Consider the following 12476-nt stretch of genomic DNA (forward strand, 5'->3'; position numbering starts at 1 on the left):
GGTGATTTCGTGATGATGGGTTATAGAAATTGGATTGCAGTCCTTACCTTCCTCGATTTTGGTTTTGGTTACCCATGAAATACATAAATTTTGGGTTCAATGGACACTTTTCGAATAAATGTCCTTCCCCACAATAAATACAGGCAACACTTTCAAATTGATTTGGTGGCTGTGCTACAAAACTATTAGACCCATTAGTAGTAAGATTTTTTTAACATTGAGAATATTGATGATACCTGAGATGCAAGTAAAGTAAGAGCGTCTACTTCATGTATTCCAGCAACTTGTCTTCTTGATGCTACTCTATTGGTTGGCCATTGATAATTGTTGGTGGCAATCCTCTCAATGATTTCATAAGCCTCATTATAGGACTTAGAAAGGAAAGCACTGTTAGCAGAATCGTCCACTACCATCCTCGTGTAAGCATTAAGAGCATTATAAAATGTCTCAAGTTGGATGCAATGTGGTATTTCGTGATGAGGGCACTTCCGTAATAATTCTTTGTACCTTTCCCATGCCTCACACAAGGACTCATCATCTATTTTTTGGAAAGCAATGATCTTGTAACACCCCAAACCTAGCCTAGACGTTATGACCGAATTTGCGATGTCACATTGAAGTGTGTTTTGAAAAGCATCGTTCAATTTGAAAAGTTCGTACTATATCAAAACCCTCGTAGTGATCTTTTACAAAACTTTTAGGTATCTTGATCGTTGTTAAAAACTCAAGTAGGTTTAGCAAAAGTTTAATCATTTCAGGTTGTTATTACACATTAATAACAATGTTTGTTATGGAAGCTTTTGAAATATGTTGTAATAGCTTGGTGTTTTGAAAAATATTTATCTTTTTGAAAATTTGCGTCCTACTACTAGTATATATAAATCAAAATAAGTAAACCCAAAATTAAAGAAAAAAATTTAAAGAGGCCTTATTACATAGCAAATACCCAACTTAAATAGCTTAAAGATTAAAAGTTTAAACCAATAGGAAAAGCAGTTGTGTGGCCTCCATCGAGTCCCTCGCAGCACTGACCCGCCTAGGGATTACCTACACAGGAAAGCTGAAGGGTTAGTTTATGAAAAACTCAGTGTGTAATCCCTTTACAATAATCGGTCAGACACTAGGCAAATACAGTTTGGGCCTAAGCCTGTTTCAGTGACAGTCCAGTATCAGTTAGGGCCATAGCCCAATATAGTAACAGTAACAGAAATGCAATCAGAAGTCCTACCCATCCATCCTTTACACTCCACTCCGTCTAGCCTTATACTCCATGTGGGGATAAAATTTACCCACCCCCATGCAACATGTCATGTCATAATATCATACGTGTATGCAAAATGTCATGCTCAGATACAGTCATACATAACTTAGGGGTATATTAGTCATTTTACCTCATAGGCGTATAACAGTCATTTCATCAGTATGGGGTCTAAATGTACTTACTGACCCAACAGTAAGTACACAGTAATCTTGGGCGATCCGTGCAACCATAACAATCAAATAGTATAAATGGCCCAAAGTCTATAACACTGCCCATGTGAGCTCACCCGCCCGTGTGGCTCATAAAGCCCAAAAATGACCTTGGCCGTGTGAACTACACAGCCTAGCTCAATAATCTTGACACATCTGTGTAGTTTACCCGTGTAGGGCCTACGATCCCGTGGGGCCTACACAACCCATTTCGGTCCAACGTGGCCCAGAGCGACCTAAGCCCATGAAATTTCTCATGGTGGCCTCTACTATCAAACGCCCACGTTTTATGCATTTGAATCACCACACGAGCGAGCGCACGCTCGTCTAGTGTCAAAAATCATATTTTCCGGCTTATGTCAATTAACAATTGTTGCAGTGTGATTACACACCTGATTGCAAAAATGCGTTACTAGCCCACGAGTATTCCAAACCTATCACAATCATATCTCCAGTCAAACATTGATCCACTCCTCAAAACTCTCCCCAAATCTCTCCTCTAACCCCTCAACCGACCATTTCAAATCCCTTTCAAACTCCTCCTAAAATTCGGCCACACACTCCCCTCTCCCTCAAACACTCTAACCGTCCAACAACTTCAGAGTTCTACTGCTACTCAACTTCCTACATGGCACAGCAACAAAATAAACACCCCTTGTGTGCAACAGGACTCGAACTTAAGACCTACTTGTAGCAGTAACACGCCACTATCCCCTGGACCAGCAGGCTTTTCATGACTTGATTTCCCCAGAATTATTTAAGAACCCACTATCTAGCGCAAGGGTTTTATTCAATTAAAACAAAATTTTTTCTAAAGCCAAGGCTTGAACGCAGGACTTCCCACACTTCTCAAGACACCTAACCATTAGCGCAAGCAAGCCAACATGCAACATAATATACAAATTTAATCACTTAAGATTTGGGGCGTTACAACTCTACCCCTTAAAAGAAATTTCAGCCTCGAAATTTACCTGATCAAAACAGATGAGGGTATTATTGTCACATCATTCCTCGGGTTCCCACGTGGCTTCCTCAGAACTGTGATTACGCAATAGTACCTTAACTAGTGGAATAGACTTCCTCCTCAAAACCTTCACATCACGATCTAAAATTTGAACCAGCTCTTCCTCAAAGGTTAGATCTGGCCTAACCTCAATCTCCTCAGTCGAGACGATGTGCGCAGGATCAGAACGATATTGCCTCAACATAGAAACGTGGAATACATCATGAATCTGGTCTAACTCTAGAGGTAACTCAAGTTGATAGGTAATCAGTCTCACATGTTTCAGTATGCGGTATGGCTAATAAACCTAGGGCTTAGCTTGCCCTTCCGTCCAAACCTCAGAGCCTTCTTCCATGGCGAGACCTTGAGAAAAACTAAGTCCTCCACAGAATATTCAATCTCCTTAAGTTTGAGATCCGCATACGTCTTCTGTCTGTCTGATGCTGCCTTTAGTCCAACACGTAGGAGTACGACACCTACGACCATATAGTGCCTCGTAAGGTGCCATTTACATGCTAGACTGATAGCTATTGTTATACGCAAACTCTACTAATGGCAAGCAGTCCTCCCAACTACCTCGGAAGTCTATCACACAACCCCTTAGTATGTCCTCCAGTATCTTAATCACCCTCTCTAACTGGCCATTCGTCTGAGGGTAGAACGCTATACTGAAGTCTAACCTTGTACACAAAGCCTCATGTAACTTTTTCTAGAAATGAGACGTGAAACAAGGATCTCTATCAGATATTATGGAAACCTGTACCCCATGCAGTCTCACTATTTTTGAAACATACAGCTTAGCCAGTTTCTGTAATGAGTAATCAGTACGAATAGTTATAAAATGGGCAGACTTGGTTAGTCAATCCACAATGACCCATACTGAATCTTTCTTAGAAGGTGTTAGGGGTAGCCCACTAACAAAATCCATAGTCACTCTCTCCCAATTCCATAGCGGAATCTTAACTGGCTGAAGCAACACTGAAAGTAACTGGTGCTCCACCTTAACCTGCTGGCAAGTCAGGCATTTACCCACAGAATCAGTAACTTCATGCTTAAGACCTGGCCACCAATATAACTCTCGAAGGTCTCGGTACATCTTATTCCCACCGGGATGCATAACATAAAGACTACGATGTGCCTCTCGCAATATAGACTACCTCAAATCAGTATCCCCTGGTACACAGACTCTCCCACAGAAACACAATATCCCTTCACTAGTCAGTCCAAAGTTTGAAGTTTCCCCATTTTCTATCTGTCGGAATCAAGGTCTCAATGACTCATCCTCCAATTGTTTACCCTTAATCTGTTCAGTCCAAGTTGGTTTAACCTAAAGTTCGGCCAATAGACTACCATCATTAAACAAGCTGAGACGAGCAAATATCACCCTCAGATCAGTCACAAACCTACGGCTAAGTGCGTCGGCTACCACGTTAGCCTTACCAGGATGGTATTCAATCAAACAGTCATAATCCTTAAGTAGCTCAATCCATCTACGTTGCCCAAGGTTTAGCTCCTTCCGAGTGAGGAGATACTTGAGGCTCTTGTGATCCGTGTAAATGATACATTTCTCGCTGTACAGGTAATGCCTCTAAATTTTTAGTGCGAACACCACTATGGCCAACTCTAAGTCATGTGTCGGATAGTTCGCCTCATGCATTTTAAGCTGACAAGATGCATAAGCCACAACCTTAACCCCTAGCATCAACACACATCCTAAACCAACATGTGATGCATCGCTATAGACAGTGAATTCCTTCCCAAACTCTGGCTGTATTAAGACAGGGGCCTCGGTCAGAACTTTCATACGCTTCTCAAAACTTTCCTGCTGCTTATCAGTCCAGTTAAATAGTACCCCTTTACGCAACAACTTATTCAGAGGTGCAGCAATCAATGAAAACCCTTCCACAAAACATCTATAGTACCCTGCCAGGCCTAGAAAACTTCGAATCTTAGATACTGACCTAGGCTGCTTCCAATCCAGAATAGCTTCAATTTTCAGAGGGTCAACCCTAATCCCCTCAGAAGATACCAGATGGCCCAGAAATGTTACCTCTTGTAACAAAAATTCACACTTGCTGAACTTAGCATACAATTGTTTCTCCCTCAAAATTTACAAAACAACTCAGAGATGTGCATCATGTTTATCATCTACAAACACCATTACGAACCGGTCTAGAAAAGGCTGGAACACTCGGTTCATCAGTCCATAAAATCCGCTGGTGCATTCGTTAGCCCAAACGGCATCACTAAGAACTTTTGATGACCATAATGAGTCTTAAAAGCTATCTTGTAAACATCAGTCTCCTTAACCCTCAGTTGATGGTACCCCTATTGGAGATCAATCTTAGAGAAGACCAAAGCTCCTCAAAACTAGTCGAATAGATCATCTATCCTCGGTAGGGGGTACTTATTCTTAATAGTTAATTTTTTAGTTACCGGTAATCGATGCACACACGTATGGTTCCGTCTTTCTTTTTCACAAATAAAACCGGTGCTCCTCATGGAGACACACTATGGTGGATGAACCCTCGGTCCAGTAACTCTTGAATCTGAGCTTTAAGCTCCACAAGCTCCTTCGGTGCTATTCTTTAAGGGGCGATAGACACTGGAGCTGTACCAGGCAGAAGCTCTATTCCAAACTCAACTTCACGGTTAAGAGGTAACCCAGACAGTTCATTGGAAAAAACATCAGGAAAGTTCTTAACTATTCTGATATCTTTAACAGAAGGAACCTCAGAATCAAAAACTCCAATGTAGGCTAAATAAGCCTCACACCCCTTATGAACCAACTTCTCATCTCTAAGTGCAAAAATCATATTTGGAAAATAATTTTGACGCTCCACAATCACAACCACCTCGTCACCATCCACAGTTTTCAATATCACCCGCTTAGTAGCACAATCAAAACTCACTTGATGCTTAACCAGCTAGTCCATACCCAATATTAGGTCGAATTCTGCAAAAGGGAGTTCCATTAAATCTGCCAAAAAGATCACTCCTTGAACCTCCAAGGGTACATCCTTAAACAGTTTATTCACCCTCACTGACTACCCTAATGGACTCAACATAGTGACCTCACTCATAATGTTCTTAACCATCACACGCAAGGTCTCAGATACAATGCATGCTATATAAGAGTGCGTAGATCCAACATCAATCAATGTAGTATAAGGTACATTATGGATAAATAACATACCCGTAATAACATCTAGAGTGTCTCCATCCTCTTGGCGACGTGGAGCTTAAGCCAGAGTTGGCTGTCTTACCTCAGTATGACCAGCCCCTCTGCTTAGTGCTCCACAACCACGGCCTGTACCATTTCCACCTTTAGCCTGACCACGGCCTCTCGGTGGCTGGTAAGTACCTCTCAGCGATTGAACAGTACCCATACCCGTAGCTTTCATCTGATCGGGCCTCCATGGACAATTTCTGATTCGGTGCTTCATAGATCCGCACCTCAAATATGCTTTTAACCTTTTCCAGCACTCGCCCTGATGGCATCTCTCACAATCAGCACAAGGCTGTGGTCGAGTAGTAGCAGCAGAGGCCCCAAATCTAGCCGGCCAATCAAATCTGGCCTTCTTCCTAGGCCCCACAGCTGAACTTGAGGACTCCCAAACCCTCTTGGTCCTTCCCTTGTCCTTCTCACGATTCTGGCGCTCAATGCGCTTCAAATCCTCAGCGATCTTTGCCTTTTTCACTAACACAGCAAAATCTCACTCTCTCTGTGGAGCTATCAGAACTCGTAGATTATCTCTGAGGCCGTCCTCGAAATGAACAGAGCGCTCATACTTAGTTTCTGCCATCCTACATGCATAGCAATTAAGTCGCAAAAACTCATACTCATATTCAGCTACTGATTTATCCCCTTGAGTCAAATTCAAAAACTCTCTCCTCCGGGCATCGACAAAACTAGCACCCACATATTTCCCTTGAAATGCAGTTTTGAAAAATTCCCAAGTCAACCAGTCAGGCTAAGTACCCTCTTTCACTATAAGCCACCACTGGTAGGCTTCATCTCCCAGCAACGACACTGTACCTTTTAATTTCTACTCTGGGGTGCAGTCGAGGTCATCCATGATCCTCTCTATGGCCTCAATCTAATATTCAACCACATTAGGGGCAACTCTAGTGATACCCCTAAAGATCTCAGCCCCATTAGACCTGAGTTGTCCCATCACCGACCCATGGCCTACAGTACCTATATTAGGCCCAGCGACCGTTTCCAAAATTCACAATATAGCTTGGGACAGTGCGTCGTCCCCAACTGCATGATTGTGTGACCCATGGCCGACGATCCTGCCCGAGCACCTCCACAGCCTCCGCCGCGGCCTCTTGTACCCCTCCCACGAGTACCTCTGGTGCTTATTATCGAATTACGCTTTATCTGTATTAATAGTTTTATGCATCAGTTTTACAATTCCAGTGTTTATTAACAGATATTTTATAAAGAAACGGTATAATAATTCAGAGTTTTTGTTTTCACAGATCGTAGTCTTACTACCGTTTTAGGTTACCCTAACAAAGTGTCTCAGTATAGTCTATTGCCTATAGTAATCTCAGTATTTCAATTTACACAAGTAATAGTTTCAGAGGACTTACAAGATCGACGCTAAAGACTCGGTTTACCACACATTCAGTAAAATATGTCCAAATATTATTAAATCATTTGAAACAGTTCTTTTTCAATATTTATAGTTTTAAAAAAACCTAATTTCACAGCCAAATTTTACAGCCTGGCTCTGATACCACTAAATGTAACACCCCAAATTCGTCCTAGATGTTATGGCTGAATCTGCGATGTCACATTGAAGTGTGTTTTGAAAAGAATCGTTCTGTTTGAAAAGTCCGTACTATATCAAAACCCTCATAGTGATCTTTTACAAAACTTTTCGGTATCCTGATCGCTGTTAAAAACTCAAGTAGGTTTAGCAAAATTTTCATCATTTTAGGTTGTTATTACACTTTAAAAACAATGTTTGTTGCGGAAGCTTTTGAAATATGTTGTAATAGCGTGGTGTTTTGAAAAATATTCATCTTTTTGAAAATTTGCATCCTACTACTAGCAGATATAAATCAAAAAAAAAAGTAAACCCCAAATTAAAGAAAAAATTTTAAAGAGGCCTTATTACTATAACAGCTTGAAATAGGGCCTAGTCGGAACAGTGGTTACAAGACCACAAATACAAAGTAGAAATATTTATTTTGTGACTATTTTAGAGTCCATGATATGTTTGAGTGATTGTGTACAAATTTTATTAAGTAAATTTTATTGATAAAGTGCCCAATTTTATTAATGGGATTAAATAGCATTAATTGCAAAATATGAGTTCTAGAATATAAGTACTTGTTTGAAATGGGGGTTTAAACTAGAGGTCTTTAAATGGAAAATAGACCATCATATTTTGGTATGGACAAAACTAGACATGGAAGGGTAAAAATTGAAGGGTTAGTAAAAAGGACATTTTGGCCATTTGGGTGTTTTAAGGCATAAAAGACAAAATAAAAGCCCAAAAATCTGCTCATCTTCTTCATATGGCTGTCGAAATTTACATGACTCCATGGCTAGGGTTTCAATATTTTCAAAGCTCAATTGTAAGTGCATTTGAGCCCAATTTTTAATGTTCTTCGTATTTTTGAGATCCTAAAAGCTTAACCTTTCTATTTCTACCATTTATTTGCATGAAAAATGAAGTTTAAAAGATTGACCCACACTAGATAATTGTGCATTTTGATATTTAATGGTAGAATAAAGATGCCTGAGGTTAGGAGAATGATTTTTGTTAAGTGATTTTCGTTGAAAATGGTTAAAAAGGGTTAATTAGTAAAAGTTGTTAATGTTTATAAAAACATGAAATAGTGAGAATTTGAGGTTGCCATAGAAGAGAAAAATGTTCAGCATGTCTTAAACCTTATAGAAATCTAATAAATTTCAATTTCTGAGCCTTGGGATAAATTCATAATTATGCAAAAGTTTAGGGGCAAAAATGTGAATTTTTCCAAAATATGTTTTAGGTCCGAAATGATTAGTACATTAACTAAATGAATGAATTTCATCATGTTAGATCAAGAAAATTGAGATTTGGGCTTAAATCGAGAAAGTGCATGGTTAAAGGCAAAAAGAGAATAATTAGTTGAAATTTCATTTGAGGTAAGTCCGTGTGATTTAATAAGCATGTTATTAATGTTATTATTGTTATACTTGAAAATCTCTTTGTTATTATTGTATTTAATTATGTGTTAGTGCTAGGGAATATTATACCCTATGAAATAATCAAAAGCTTAATATGTCGATTTCACTTTGTGTATTTATGAAATATCAGAAATTGATGAAATATGATATTTTGTTGAGATGAGTAAATTAACGAATGATGAAATGAACTAAAAGTTCTTACGGTAATGAACCTTGTGAATTGTATGATCAATTCTTCGAACAAGCTTGGCTACGATGTGACCCTCGAGAAATCCCAGTTAGACATTTGGAAATACCTAGGATATGGGTATCGAGACACTGCTGTTATGTGAGCCAATTTAAGACATGTGTGGGCATGCATCGGCCACATTATGAAATGCCAGTGCAAGACATGTCTAGGACATGCATCGGCATTGAGACGAGAGTTAGTGTAAGACATGTCTGGGACATGCATCGGCCTCGAGATGTAAGCCAGTGTAAGAGATGTTTGGGACATGCATCGGCTACGAGATGTGCTAGTGTAAGGCATGTTTGGGACATGCATCGGCACAAATATATGAGAGCTAGTGTAAGACATGCCTGGGACATGCATCGGCACGAATATATGAGAGCCAATGTAAGACCATATCTAGGATATGGCATCAGCATCAATATGTGTAAGATTTCCCGATTATCCTCTGGTAAATCAAGTGGTTCAACAGATAGTTCAAAGCTTGCGATGAAAGCGAGAAGGTAAATATATGAGCATGCTAAAAAGGTACAAGTATGTATTCGAAGCTTAAATGCTATTGCAAACATGAAACAATGCACCTTTGGTAAGGATACAAATAAGTAAGCTATGCCTATGAAAATGAAATTGTGGTTACCTTGTGATTATGGTTTTATGTTTATGATGTACATATATGTATTCAACCCATGATGGTTGAAATGTGATTGATGATTATGTTTGAGACTTTAAGGCCACATTAAATTGAGACCTGAAATGTATATTCCTTTACTTGGTGGCCTAATGAACATGAAAGGAGAAATGGATTGGCATAAATGCCCATTTAAAAATGATCATAAAAGAGTGAAATATAGTAATAAAACAGCTTCGGTTAGCAGCGGTAGTCCGGCTTTGAAAATACACCAAAAATAGCAGAAAGTGAATTAGAGACTGAATAAACTATGGAATTGAAGCTTATTGAGTCTAGTAGTACATAGGAGAAATAGTGTAAGCAAAAGAATTTCTTATTATGAGATATTTCAAATTGTGTGAGACATAGTCAGAACGATTTTGAAATCCCCTATTCTGATTTGGGAAAATCATCAAAAATTGTACACAAATAATTATGTGTTATAATTTATATTCCTAGATTCCTTAATGAGTTTTTAAGAGAAATAAATGGGAACATCATTCGAGTTCCATATGAGTAGATAATTAATTTTTAGTAAAGACTGGTCAAAGCTGTTGGGCAGTGAATCAGGGGTGATTTTACAGAATAAACTATACTAATTGGCTAAACCAAAAATTCTAAACTTTTTATGGTAAGAAGGTATATGAGTCTAGTTTCAGGAAAAATTAGCGGATCTTAATTTGGAGTTCCGTTAGCTCGAAATATAAATAATTTAGTGAATGTGACTTGAGAAAATAGCATGACTGGAACATGAGTGAAAATGCAAATAGGGTTGTATTACCATGAGCAGCGAGTTGATAAATTGCTTATTATTTTTGTATGGTCTTACTAAGATATAAAGCTTACTCCCTTCCCTTCCTTTCCTTTAGTGTTTTCAGGTTAGCTCGGGGTTAGAGATCGTCGGAGGCAGCATCACACTATCAAGTCACTATCTTTGGAATAATGAAGCATACATTAGAAATTTCAAATGAGTGGCATGTATAGGATATATTTGATTGAACATGAGTGCTTGATGAATAAGTTGGTAACCATAATATAATGATAAAAGTGGTCATCAAAATGACAAGTCCTATGAATGTGAAACAAGGAGTCTAGACTTGGTATTGCATGAGTAGATGTATTACTTGTAAGAGGACATGTTAATGTTAAGCATATGTCTTAATAAAGAGTTTTTAATCACTAAAATGATGCCATGATTTGCGATTTGGATGTGCCTAAGGATGTAAAAGATTATTGGTAACATGAAGGCTTGGAAAGTAGCCCAAGTGTTGGCCACACGGGCTGAGACACGGCCGTGTGTCTCAACCGTCTGAGAGACACAGCCTGAGGACATGGGCGTATGGCCCAGCCATGTGGTTCGATGTGTATACTGACGTCATCAACAAAGAGTTACACGGCCTGAGGACACGGGCGTGCCAAAGGCACACGGGCGTGTCCCTATGTCTACACGGACGTGTGACCCTGTTTCATGGGAAAATTTTCTAGGTTTTCTTGAAACTTCTTAAAGTTCTTAGTTTAGTCTCGACTTGATTCCGATGAATTGTTTGGGCTTCATTGACCCAAATAAGGGATGACATGCATGTGTTTGAAAGGTTTTGAATTAAAAGAGATATTATGGCCTGATTTTTGCATGAATGTGTATGTTTAAGTCCGATAATGCCTTGTATCCTGTTTTGGCATCGGACATGGGTAAGGGGTGTTACATTTAGTGGTATCAGACTAACCTAGCACGTGTAAGAGTCTAGCTATACATGCCACAAGTTTGTGATAGCTTGATGTCTCCCAACGTGAATGAGAATTATCTTGTGTGGGAAAGGTACTCTCCAATCGAGCTACACCTGATCATGTAGATAATGATGAAGTTCAATTATGAAGAGTTGAAAATCGAAAAGGTACAAAAAAGAATTCATGAAATGTATATGTACATATTTGTGATATGAGAAACATGAAATAGAATGTGTACATGGTATAATGAGCTTATCTATGATTGATTGATAATCCCATGGTGCAAATGATTGATTTGTTCGAGTGAATACATGTGTTTAAATAACTTACTAAAAAAATACAGATAGAAAGAATGTTCATGGATACTTATTTGAATGAATATGGTTGGCAAATTCACATAGTCTGAGTATAAGTGTTAAATTACTTGGATTGATTTACAATTAACACTTGGATTGATTTCCATGTTTGTAATGACTACATACGATGATGTGCGAAATGAAAGTACATATTGGAATATATTTATCCATGTTTGTTGGTTTTCGTATGATATGTACATGACTGGTTTGATTAAATGAATGGGATAAGTAAAGTTACTCAGAATTCATAGAGTGCATGTATGAGTATACTTGTCTAAATGAGACAACTAGAAAGTTGGCGTCAAATGAATATGAATGTCGACCTGTCTGAAATGAATGATATGATTTTGATGATGTTGCTATGATGATGAAAGTTGTGTTACACGTGTATGTATATGAGAGTCGAGTCAGAGGCCCTACGACCTCACCCCTTTACCAGAATGGTGTATTGTAATGGAATTTCACGAGAGTTGCACTAAATAAATTTACAAGTATAAAACCAAAGAGTTTAGTGGAAAAATATCTATAAACATGATTAGAGATTGAGAATGAGTTGATAAGTAAGCTAGAGCTAGAAAAGTATTAGTTTGACATAAAGATTATGTGAATTATGCATTGTCACGATTAGAGAAAACGTACTTTGGTAAATTGAATTACTCAGGTACGAGGTTGAGAAAATGTAATAATATGGGATTTGTGATGATAGAAATAGTTAGAGGAATAATATTTGAAACGTGAAATGTCTGATTATAGAAATCACAGTGAGTAGATGATGATTGTCTCTCTTGATATATTTTAAGAGATCGTTGTTCTCGGAAGTATTATAGTGGCTA

General features: G+C 38.6%; 1 non-coding gene across 1 annotated transcript; it reads left to right on the forward strand.

Moving 5' to 3' along the window:
• Positions 1 to 468: 468 nt before the first annotated feature.
• Positions 469 to 579, forward strand: LOC121210174 (small nucleolar RNA R71). Its single transcript, XR_005905302.1, has one exon. It is a non-coding gene; the product is annotated as a small nucleolar RNA R71 (small nucleolar RNA).
• Positions 580 to 12476: the final 11897 nt, after the last annotated feature.

The sequence above is a fragment of the Gossypium hirsutum genome, chromosome A11 (assembly GCF_007990345.1).
Source record: "Gossypium hirsutum isolate 1008001.06 chromosome A11, Gossypium_hirsutum_v2.1, whole genome shotgun sequence".
In the NCBI taxonomy this organism is placed as follows: Eukaryota; Viridiplantae; Streptophyta; class Magnoliopsida; order Malvales; family Malvaceae; genus Gossypium; species Gossypium hirsutum.